Source organism: Parambassis ranga, chromosome 2 (genome assembly GCF_900634625.1).
Source record: "Parambassis ranga chromosome 2, fParRan2.1, whole genome shotgun sequence".
Classification (NCBI taxonomy): Eukaryota; Metazoa; Chordata; class Actinopteri; family Ambassidae; genus Parambassis; species Parambassis ranga.
The window spans coordinates 44324947-44337254 of record NC_041023.1 but is presented as its reverse complement, the minus strand read 5'-3'; the positions used below and the strand labels follow the sequence as shown (position 1 = coordinate 44337254).

General features: G+C 41.0%; 2 long non-coding RNA genes across 3 annotated transcripts; both read right to left on the bottom strand.

The window, feature by feature from the left end:
* Window positions 1–1982: 1982 nt before the first annotated feature.
* On the bottom strand, window positions 1983–5447 carry LOC114452540 (uncharacterized). 2 transcript variants are annotated; one of them, XR_003672273.1, is made up of 7 exons: window positions 5139–5447; window positions 3868–4826; window positions 3753–3788; window positions 3634–3677; window positions 3329–3559; window positions 3125–3240; window positions 1983–2218 (listed from the first exon to the last, which is right to left on the bottom strand). It is a non-coding gene; the product is annotated as an uncharacterized LOC114452540 (long non-coding RNA). The 2 variants fall into 2 exon arrangements; XR_003672272.1 differs by lacking the exon at window positions 5139–5447 and having other exon boundaries at window positions 3868–4931.
* Window positions 5448–9069: 3622 nt separating this feature from the next.
* LOC114452616 (uncharacterized) lies at window positions 9070–11694 on the bottom strand. The gene is made up of 3 exons (XR_003672293.1): window positions 11663–11694; window positions 9181–9279; window positions 9070–9088 (listed from the first exon to the last, which is right to left on the bottom strand). It is a non-coding gene; the product is annotated as an uncharacterized LOC114452616 (long non-coding RNA).
* Window positions 11695–12308: the final 614 nt, after the last annotated feature.

Sequence of the window (12308 nt, the reverse complement as noted above, 5' to 3'; positions counted from 1 at the left end):
AACAACCACATTCAGACACATCCACCACATGGGTTACAACTGCTGAGATCCTCGGGCTTTAACATCTGTCTAGCAACTACATATGAAAAACAGCCCTTCGGCTAACTCTGGCATATTTACACACATTGATTATTATGCACTGTTCCTGAAATACATACATCAAACCAAAAAAAGCTGCTTGTAAGCCTGAGCCAACGTACAAAGTGTGCCTTTCATTCAGGACTCAAGGTCTAAAACGTTACAGAAAAAACGAGACACATTGAAGCAACGCGCCTGCACTTGGACAATTTTCTTCAACACACTCCGCTGCTTATCTAAACAGCTTCATCAGTTCTAATGACTGTGAGACTACCAGAGGGTGGACTGGTGGACAACCCGTTGTCCTTGCTGTGAGCATCAACATACATTCATCAGCATTGCTCAAATATTAGCAGCTCGTGTACTGGCACAGCTTCATGCAGCCATTCATAGTACACCAAGTCTGTCCACATCAGGAACTCTGTGACAACCTGCTGGGTGTACCCACGCTTGAAACACACAACAGGAAACATGGTACCCCCCTGTCAATTAGAAACTTCGCTAAGAAGTTTCACACTTTCTGCCTTGGGCAACAGCTCCTCCTGCTAATCCCTTCCTCATTGAACAATTTTCACAAGAGGTTATACAGACTTTCAAGTGGACACCTACAGCTTGAACTCATTCATCTGCAAGGAAACGCTGCATTAAGAACGCATTTTGAAGCAACTGACTACTTTCTGGCAACAGACTGTGTCTGAGAGTGTCTAACCAAAGACCACAGTAGTTTCATACTCAAACAGGCCCGATACGTTTATTAAGTTTAAGTTTAACTTTTTATTAGGACTCTTTTTGTTAAGGCACAATGTTCACCTCGAGTGTGACACAATTTAAACCAAATGTCAAATTGCCCGATCCCAAGCCTCTGTGCATACAAACCATATACACTCCAAACAAAGCTTCATACCATTATCGATGCTATTTTCATGCACAACATGTGCAGTGTCCAATTTACCTGACACTTGTCCACGTTACGGCATTCCTGCGAGGCTACAGTGGCTATCTGAGTACATACAAACTAGCCTACAACACCCATCGCTTCACTTTCACTCAAGAACTACATTGAACTACAACACTCCTCCTCTCCACTTCTATTTCCCCAAAGCACATACAAAAGACACTTTTTCCACACTACAACTACAACAACCCATCACACTCGTCCTATTGCTCAAGGTTTCTTCATATTAAAAGGGACTTTCTATCTGGGGGTCAGAACCCACCTCACACTGAGGAACCCCTCCTGCTGACGGGAAGACAGGACAACTCCAGCTTTCTAACAGGTCCAGACTGCACTTCCACATCGACACGGGCCTGCGGAAAGACACAGTCAGCTTAGTCGTCGTACCTCTTTTGAATAACATCTTCCACAGGATTCACAAACCCAGTGTTTGGCTTTGTGTGGCAGGCGATACACTTCTGTATTTCACTGATGAATACATAATCAATTTCAAACATTTACTTTTGGAGACACCCAATGACATGACTCTTACGTCTGCACAAACACTGGCAACCATTTTTATCCACATACAGATTGTATGTGATGATTGTAACTTCATGGCACGACAACATTCACACACTCAAACTGTGTGCATACAACCTTTAATGACACATTTAAGGTTGTACTCTTTGAAGCCACCTTATCACAACGTCAAATGTCATTCACTCAATTGTAAACAAATACACCATATTGTACGGGACAATTTATTGACTACAACACCAACCCTCTGACATCAGCAAAGGTGAAACCAAGTCACTGTTTTGCAAGTCAAGACCGCCAACTCCAGATCCTCTAGTCCTGTGTAAAACACACAAAAATATAACACATGCAATCATGTAAACTTTAAATCTGTCTTAATATATCCAAACACACTAGATTATTCCAAACTCAGAAATATGAGCAAACCATAAAAGTTTCCATCGATCACTTTTATTCAGTCATTTCACAACATGGCATTAGTACAAAAGGAAAGGTCGCAGGCTGGAACCATTGACAGTAAAATGACTCGCTTTTGGAGCCAGCCCCCAGCAGTTGCGGCGTGAATTACAAGTTTTGACACCTCCGCATGGGCTTCAACTTTGAGCCCCGAAGGTTGCCGCTTGGCTGGAACACACCGAGGCCAGGGGAGTGACATCACCGGAGCATCTGGAAGACAAGAGAAACAGTCAGTGATCACATTTTACTTTGTCATAACACAAGTCTGGCCAAAACTGTCCAGGTCAAGATCCCAACTCTGGTACAGAAGACCATTATTAAACAAGGTTAACATGACAAAGTGTAGCAAAACCTTGGAATACATATTTATTGACAAAAACACAAGCAGGTTATCTTTTGTCCCCCAGCTCAGATTCTGGTCTTTACTCCACCCCCCACCACCCCGGTGGGGTGGAGTGTGCCATGACACCATTGTTGTTTTGAAATGCCACAAAATTTCCCAGTTATCCACAGCTTTGTTCCGGGTTTGGATGTGTTTGTTGTTGCAACTGTTCATTTTCCATCCTTGCCATTTACTTTAGCAGTCATGCGCTGCTTTGTTCAAACACTGTGTTTGTATTTGATTTGTCCACAATGTCTCCTTGCCTTCACTGTTTCATATCATACGTTACATTGAGAAATCGTTGGTGCCCGTTTGGCGACACATTTGGCGTTCCTTGCTCCTTTTTTGGTTGTTGTGTACGCTCTCAGTCCCAGTCAAGTCACCCACAGCACACAAAACACACCACCACAAAACTAATCGATTAATCCACAAGCTCAACTCCAACTAACATCATGTCGGCATTCTAGGATCTAAGCTACAACATCTACAACCCTGACCCGACATTGCACAACACAATACCACCCAGACCCTCAGTCAGTCAATAATCCAGAACCAAATTCCTGGTGAGATTTCCAACACGGAGAGTCATTTGAAATCCTGCCCGTTGGGGTTCTGGAGACAGGGCAAAACACTGTTTGAGTGTTTGGCCAAACCTAAAACAAGCCCTTTGACATTTCAAAACACCTGAAAACCACACGTTAGAACACCTACAGTTTCAAAAGGTTTTACAGTACCTCGACATCTGCAATACACTTTTGGTGCGGTCTGAGAGAGAACACTAAACCAGTTGCTGTAGACCACGCTGGCAGGCAGAGGCGACGATGCGCAGATGCTTCGGGGTGATCTTCATCTGCAGAGGAGAGGACAGACCATTTTAAGACAGTAACCTTCCTTTTGTTAATTGCCGTTGACAATCTGTGACACAGAGTTCATCGCACCTAGTTGAAAAAGCTGCAGTGGCCACTGAATCCTTCAATTTCTTCAAGGTCTATGGGGGATAAAACGATCACAAAGCAATATTGTAAGTAAGTTGCTCGGGTAGGATGCATTAGCATGACATGCAGACTGAATAACTACACATCCAGGCTTCTAAGGTCACACAGCTGTAAGGCACCCGTCTTCACTGGTAGGATGTGAAATTCACACTTCAAGGTGACGAATCAGTGGTCCTGTGAAACAAAAAAAAAAACTGTGGTAAGGAATAATGTTCACTGAAAGGACGTAAGATAAGTTACAAACATACTTTACTCGCAGAAATCCAGCCTTCCAGGTGACGAATCTCTGGTCCTGCAAAGCAAAAAAACCACAGCAGTATGGCAAGTGTCTTCACTGGCAGGATGTATTCAGTTGCAGACATATTACCTCACTTGCAGACATCCAGGTGTCCACTCAGTGGTTCTGTGGAACAATAAAGTCAGAGTGGTAAGCAGGCATCTTCACTGGAAGCATGTGTAGAGAACAGTTGCAGACATGTTACCTTCCTTGCAGAAATCCAGCCTTCCAGGTGACAACATCAGCGGTTCTGTGAAGATGAAAACGGCCATGAACGCACTCATATTTCCTCCAACAACCCACTGTTCTGTTAAAGCCCTCCAGTGCTCAGACAGGAACCTCCAAAAAGCCCATTTACAGCTAAAGAGTAATATAAAGCACCCATAGTGGCTGTGAGGACTGCACTAACACAGCCGTGCTGACACTACACTACACTACCAACTCCATACATACAGGAGAAGTGCACAAAAGAAAATTACATTTACCCACGACTCCCAGCTACAGCTACACTTTTTTAGGAAGCATAGCTTGTTTTAACAATTTACTTTTGTCGCATTTTGTACGCTACAACTACTTGACATATTTTACATAGTTAAAGGGAACACTGGCACTTTACCTCTCCTTTAACATATTCTATCTTTAAGTTAATCTACTGAAATTTCCTGCCTAGTTTAGACACTGACACCTTAATCTGTCTAACTTCTATAAACTACTTTTATTGATGTTGAAGAAGACTCTCGTCATCCAAGTCATAATTCGTAGAGAACGTCGAAATTAACCTCAACTACTACTTATTGTTACGCTCTGTTAAACACCAACGACGCACGTCTTATCTAATGAACCTCATTTTGCCACCATTAAAGGTGATATACGCAACATATAAACTTCACTTTTAGGACGCCAGGTTTGAGCCTCTACACTACCGCTTTGACCGGTTTGCCTGCTAAAATGTGCTAATTAATATGTCGATTCAGTTTTAACGTGTCCTTTGCTGTCACCATTTTTATGGCATTGCTTCAAAACTGGTCAAGGCTGCCAGTTTTGTAGCATTACACTGTATTCATTCCCCCTTTGGGTGTTGCCCATTCACAGTCAACAAAAAAAATCTCCATCAAACCACCAAAGACCACAGAAGCACATGGTAAGACACAACAACAAACCCACCTTAGACAGATGGATTCTTTTATGGTTTTTAAGTCATCACTTAAAACATATCTTTTTACTCTGGCTTTTAACTCTGTTTGAGTTGTTGACTTTTACTTGTTTTATTGTTCTTACCCCTGACTGGTGCTTTTATTGTATGGTTGTATATTCCTATGTTTTATCAAACTTATATTTACTTTATTTCATTTTATTCTATTTTATTAGTCAATTATTCTATGCTTGGTAGGCTGTGTACAGCACTTTGGCTGACCCTGTTGTCTTTTAAAAGGTGCTCTATAAATAAAGATGGATTGGATTGAACAACAAACCCACAACACAGAACCACCACAACAACAACACTAACCAGATGCCGGCATCCACACCCCCCCTAAACAACAACCACAACCTCCTAAACAACTGTTGTCACTAAACACTAATTTAATCTACTAAATTCTACCTTAACTCTCTACTACTAATTTTATATTATATATAAATCTATATATTATTATAGTTAGATGGCAAAGCAATGCAACAACTATGTTAATTTATCTAATTACACTATGAATAATATAATTTTTATCACTAAATAATTATACCGCCTGCGTGAGGGAATAAAATATGAGGTGAAAAATAAAAAAAAAACATGCCATAGAGAAAGAACAAGAAAACCGATAACCTGACACAGCGGGACATGAAGACGTCTCCTCAGACCACAGGCAGGGCCTGGCACTGGTGCTGTGATCGTCAGCTGAGGACGACAAGATAGACCATTTTTAAAATATCCACTCCCCTTGTTGAGTTCAACCCACTGCGATGTCTCCCAGAAAGCACCAAGGGAGGCCTTCAAGGCCTGAAGAGGGGAGGACACAATTTACAACTACATTCAGCTTGAAACAAAAGAAAACTTCATGATGACTTAAGTAAATGAAAACAAGCAGACAGTACCTGTAGTAGCTTGGACCCACCTCTGCAGTCTGTGCATTGTTCCTGAGCTCTGCGCCATGTGCTCTGATTATCACTGCTTTCAGGTGTGTCTCTGGAACTGCTGCATTTCTCCTGTTGACCACTAGATGGCAACGAACATTCTTAGTTTGGAAGCATTGACTTTATACTGATATTAATAAAACATTTTAATGTAACACTTCTTAGTATCAACTGAACAAATTAATACTGCTTCGCTCTTATCTTTGTGTTCCCTCCTTCAACTCTGTAATGAAGTCCAGATCATCTGCTGTCATTCACTCTCATTGTGGAAGCACCTGCTATTATAACTAAATAAACAAGATAACAAGCAAATAGTTAAGTCATTGTCTTCTTATTCTTAATGTAAAAACTGAAACAAGCAAACAGCACCTGTTCGCTGCAGCTTCTCAGTCAGCCATGTTTCTCTTCACCACTTTTATACACATGCCGCTTATCACTTCCGCTGAGAACGTCTTCTTCTTCTTCTCTTTAATGCCGAGTTACAACCAACGTTTGAGGTGCATTACCGCCACCTACCGTTTTTCTCACCGCTCCTATAAACATAAAAACCTCTTCCTAAACACTGACTGTGTTTTTATATTTTTTAATGTATTTATTTAGGGGCAGCAGTGGCACAGTGGTATATCAGGGTTGTCCCATAACCCGAAGGTTGGTGGTTCAATCCCGACTCCTCCCTAAAAGTCAATGTTGTGTGTCCTTGGTTGGTTTTGTTTGGCTTCATCGGGGTAAAGTGCATTAATCACACAATTATTTTTTTATAGATATAATCAATATATAAATACAGAGGAATGACTTAAACCCTTTTAGTACCTGCTCAGAGCTGCAGGTGACTTCCTCCTCACAGTCCTTCAGTCTTTCTATTTAAACAACAGACATATCAGACCCACACTCAGACAGTACTGAGCCACCTACCGCATCACGCTGCTCTGCTTCCCTCTACTGGTCATATTTTCACATTGCAACTGAGAGGGCAGAACAGCACCCCTCTTTTCTCAAGCCCTATTGGACGTCAGACCTTCACCCATTTCACTTTGACTGTTGAAATGTGTAAACTGTGACATAAGAATCAGACATTACATATATACATACGTGTTAACATAAATAATAAACCACAGACACGTACCACCAGTCAGCAATAAAGAGCTTTCTCTTTATTATGAAGACATGTATGTGTTACAACTATCATTATTGTCTGTATTATTCACAATGTGTGCAATATAATCACATGATTCACACTGTCTTCAATCAGAAGTCATCATTTAGGTGGAACATAAGAAAACACTCAGCTGGTCCCTGTGTCTTTATCAGCACAAATCAAGGTGCTGCTTCAAAAGCCCACCCAGTGGACTCAGGCCGTTGTTCCAGCCCGGTAACGTATTGCGTCACTTCCTGTTTCGACACTGTCCTGTTTGTTTGTTCACTTGGTGTGCGCTGTTGGTAGTGATGGGCAAATGAAGCTTCATGAAGCAATGAGGCTTTCCAGCCCAATGTGTTGCTCAGAGGTTCATTACTCAAAGCTTCATTCAGTACTCACTAGTGCCATCTGCTGTTGGAGTTAACTGTTGACTGCAACAGGCATTCAGATCTTAGTTTTAACAAACTACCAAAATATAGCTTTATATACTCTATTTTCATAATAAAGATTTTTGTCATGGGTTTGACAAAAATCTTTTTATGTCACTTTGTTACCTCTTCAGCCATCAGACTCCTCAACAGCTGACAGGAGTCTGTAAGAAATGGACTGTTTACATGCTGACAATGTTTACATACAGCATCAGTAAATTCCATACTTCCATAGTTTATATTTTGTGTACTTACTTGCATCTTTTTGCTTTTCAAATTTCTCACAGGTCCATCCATTAATGTCTGATGAACATGAATCATCACATGAATCTACAGCAGGAACACTGACACAGTAAAATGCTGAATGCCTGTTTGTTATCAGCAGCCTCTCTGTTCACTTGATGCCCACAGCCTGCCTCATGACACACAGACCTGTCCACAGCTGCTTCTGGACTGAACATGTACATTAACTACACATTGTCCATTTTCATTTAAGATGATTTCTTTGATTATTTTAACCTGTTCAGATCCTTTGCACTGGAAATCAATCATATATATTCAGTGTGTGAGTACTTTTACTTTTCATACTTTAAGTACATTTAAAAGTCAGTACTTAAGACTTTTACTTAGGTAGGATTGTTGATGTAGCACTTCTACTTTTACTTGAGTATATATTTTGCTGGGTATTTGTACTTTTACTTAAGTACCAAGCTTCAGTACTTCCTCCACCGCTGCTGATGACTGATCACAGGTGTGAACAATCAGCCGGTGACGAGTGGAGCAGGAGCAGCTGCCCATGCTCCAGAGACACAAACAGCAGCAGCACTCTGTGACCCATGTCCACTCTGTGTGTCCTCCAAACATACAACAGACCATGCCACTCAGTCCATGTTAGACACACAAATGTTCTCTTGCTGCCTCATATATCCATCCACTGACAGTTACCATGGTAACCAGGTCATCAGTGTTATTCAGCTCACCTGTCAGTGATCAGAATGTTAAGATTGATTGGTTCATGTTATCATCTATTATCATATACTGTTACAACATCATAAAGATTATTCATAGACATGTATTGTATATATGTACATACACATTTTATAATGGACTGTAAATACAGTATGTCAACTCTTCATATTTGCAGTATGTATGTTCCAGCTCATGAGTTCAGCTCTGGTTCAAAGCCTTGGTCCTCCACTCACTGTGATCCTTTGTTGTACCAGGTGTAGTTTTGGTGGCTACACATGTGTTCAGAAACTGTTCTGTTGTAGCAGCTGAGCTTTACGCCAATCCACTGTCACCACAAACACGTTCCCTTCTCTTTTCTTCTTCTTCTGTGGTGGTTCCGCCTCCTTCTGGCTTTAGTCAGACTGTTTCTCTTACAGTCTGTTCATTCCTACAAGCCACAGCCCTCATCTGTGATGCAGGGAGCCAAAGGTGACAGGAACAGGTTACACTTACCAAAATAAAAGTCTGTGTGAAGTACTTTTTTAAATACCTGATATAGCGTAGATTGGTCAAAATCAAACTTCCATAAAATTCTTTCAACAATTTTTGTCTCTTTTAGCACTTCCCAGTTTTTGTATATTTTGTCTATGTTCTACAAATGTCTGATGATATACAATTCACAGTAAACCATCTGAGTGGTAGACCTGCAGCTGCCATGATGACTAGAACAACAACGACGACAACAACAACCGCAGCACTGACAGGAACAGTCAGGTTATCAGGCTTCACTGCTGAAAAGATAAAGAGAACAATAGTTTAAGAAGAGTTTATTTATGTTATAATTTAAAGTATTGTAAAACAAAATATAAGATAAATTGACCTCTGTTGGTTCTGATCAGGGTTCCATCCAGTCCAGTGATGATCCTGTCCTCAGCACCCTCAAACTGAAACACACAGTGGTACCTCCTCCAGTCTTCAGCTGATGAAACAGTCAGATCAACACTCATCTGGAAGGTTCCATCATGGTTGGGGAGGATCTCTCCGTGCTCCACACCTTCATGAATCTCCTCTCCATCTTTGCTCCAGAACATCAGGGCTCTGCCAGGGTAGAAACCTGACTGTCCTGTTGTGTTATTTAATTCACAGCCCATAATGGTCTGAAGGATGTGGACATCTGAAGGCAAAGATTGATCTGTGGATGAGAATAAATGTAATCTGTAAAAAATGCAAATATGATGAGTTTGGAGCCATGGGTGGCGACACAGGTGTTCAAGACTGGACTCAGAACACAGCCCTGAGGAAGACCAGTATTGAGGACGTTGGTGGAGGGTGTGGAGGTGCCCATCCTGACACGCTGGGGTCTGTTAGTCCGGAAGTCCTTGATCCACAGAGAGAGGCTCCAAGTTGCAGTGTCTGCAGTTTGTTGATTGGTCAGTGTTAATGCAGAGCTGTGGGTAGCTTCTTGAATCCAGAATGAAATTTGAACATCTCTAAATAACATCCTCTTTAATATAATGGTCAGTGTGCTCAGTCAGTGTGGTCTGAGCTTCACCTGCACATTTTACAGCCCCTGTTTCCTGTGACACAAGCAAGCAGTGTTATCTGATCATAGATTGTTTATTCTGTGTTCACTGCAGAGGCTGCAGGTTTGGATCTATCAGAACTGATCAGTTACTGTCCACTAGAGGGCAGAATTTCAGCATGTTTATTGTCACATCTGTTGGAGGAGTGAAGTGTGCACTAAATGAAGGGATGTCACTCATTTATTTACATGTAGTAATGAGAGTGTTTTTTAAGTTACAGAATAAGATAATTTAAATGTTATTTCATCATAAACTGTCAGAACACACAAACACACTGAAACCTTGTTTATAATATTAACATGTTGCTAAAAGTGTATCTTCACATTTAGTTTAATGTGTATGTTTACTAGAGAAAAACATTTTTATAAACAAACAGTCTGATACGCAGCGTCATGGAACAGGAGTAAAAATAAAAACTGGTCGTGCAGCTTCTATTTTAAGAAAAGGAAAACTGTGAGTCTGATGAGGAAGAAGTTGATGAACTGAGACATGTTTCATGTGTCAGGTTTCATGTTTTGATAAGTAGTACTTCTATTTTAAGGTGCACAAAACATGGACTCCCCGGAGCAACACCCACTGAATTTCTGATTCTAAGCACTAACACACAGACATCATATAACATTACACACATTTGGGACCACCGCTCACACATGGTCGCCATTTTCAGCTGCCACAAGTCCCCATGAACATATACATAAGTTTACTTGATTGAAGGACTAAACATTGACCTCATGTTATGTTTTCCTGGTCAGGACGGGCTGGAAAATCCCCTCCAGCCTTTATTTCCCCTCATAAATTAACTTATTTTAATTTAACAAAAACAAGAAATAAACGTCACTTTCAGAAAACAACCTTTCAGATACATTTATAAACAGAGTTGAATGAGGCTTCCTGAGGAGCAGGCCTCACCTGGAACACAACAATCAGGAACTTTAAGAAGGTAAAAAAAATGACCTGCATTTATGTATCTAGCGCCCCCATGAGGTCACTTCTTTCACTGGGTTTGGTTGTCCTGCCTATCCCTCGTGATGTCTGGTTGTGATGCTCTCTGTTGTCCTTGTTCCAGTAGTCCACATGTCCCACCTGGTCCCTCCACATGTATTTAGCATATATACAGTATACAGGATATACAGGATAATATTTTACAAAGATGTTCTTAGAAAACAAAATGTTTGTTTCCCTTCAGTGAGCTGTGTTTGTTTCAGCTCACGTTTGAGCTGCTTGAGGTCTCTGAGAGCTCCATGCTGACCTCAGCTTCTGTAAGAAAAACATGCAGGAAATATATTGATAACATGCACATTAATGGAAACTTCAGTCAGAAACTAAAATATTATTTCAGACATGTTGTTAAAGTTTAGTCATGTTGAGACTCACTGCTGGAAGCATCAAAATAACACATAGCTCACCTCTCCTCTTTTGATGAATATGATATCCACCTGCAGTTGCCATGACGATGACAAGAACAAGAACAACAACTGCAGAGACGACAGGGATGGTCACATGGTCGGGCTTCTCTTCTGAAAAGAGAAGAATAACAAACAACAACGTTTGTCTCTGTACATTATAATATTAAATAACTGGAGGACAAATACTACAAAACAAATTTACCCCAGTTGGTTCTGATTCGTCTTCTGTCCAGTCCAGTGATGATCCTGTTCTTCTCATCAAACTGAAACTCACAGTGGTACCTCCTCCAGTCTTCAGCTGATGAAACATTCAGATCAACAGTCATCTGGAAGGTTCCATCTTGGTTGGGGAGGATCTCTCCGTGCTCCACACCTTCATGAATCTCCTCTCCATCTTTGCTCCAGAACATCAGGGCTCTGTCAGGGTAGAAACCTGTAGCGTGGCAGCTGACTGCAGAGGAGGGAGTCTTCTGGAGGAGAGACACTGAGGGGGGATCTGGAGGGAGGAGATCAGGCAGAGATAATGGAGGTAGAGAGAGAGAAAAGAAACAAGAAGACATCACTAACTTTTATATATAAATATAAATGCATTGTGTCAATTTTTAAAACTTGTAGAGTCCATAACAACCTGCAGAGGACTGATTCACTGAGTTTATCTGGTTTCTGGACTCACACAGATCTAAACATCAACTTGACTAGTTGTTGGAGGAAAGTAACCACAAAGTAATAATTCTATTTTACTGATGGAGAAATAACACAAAGAACCAACCTGTTCTCATCAGAGAGCTTCTCCCATGTTCTAGAAACATCTGCAGCCACAGTGGGTAAAAACGATTGAGGAGGTCTTTAAAATACAGTATTCTGATGGTGTCTTTGTCCCAAATTTGTTTAATAATGCGGCCTTCAGGACTCAGAGGCATCCATGATAGTGTCTCTAGATCTAATCTAAGGAAGCCTTCTCCATTATAACCATAAACTAAAAATCCCAAAGACTGTCCTGTTGTTTCATCCAGTTCACA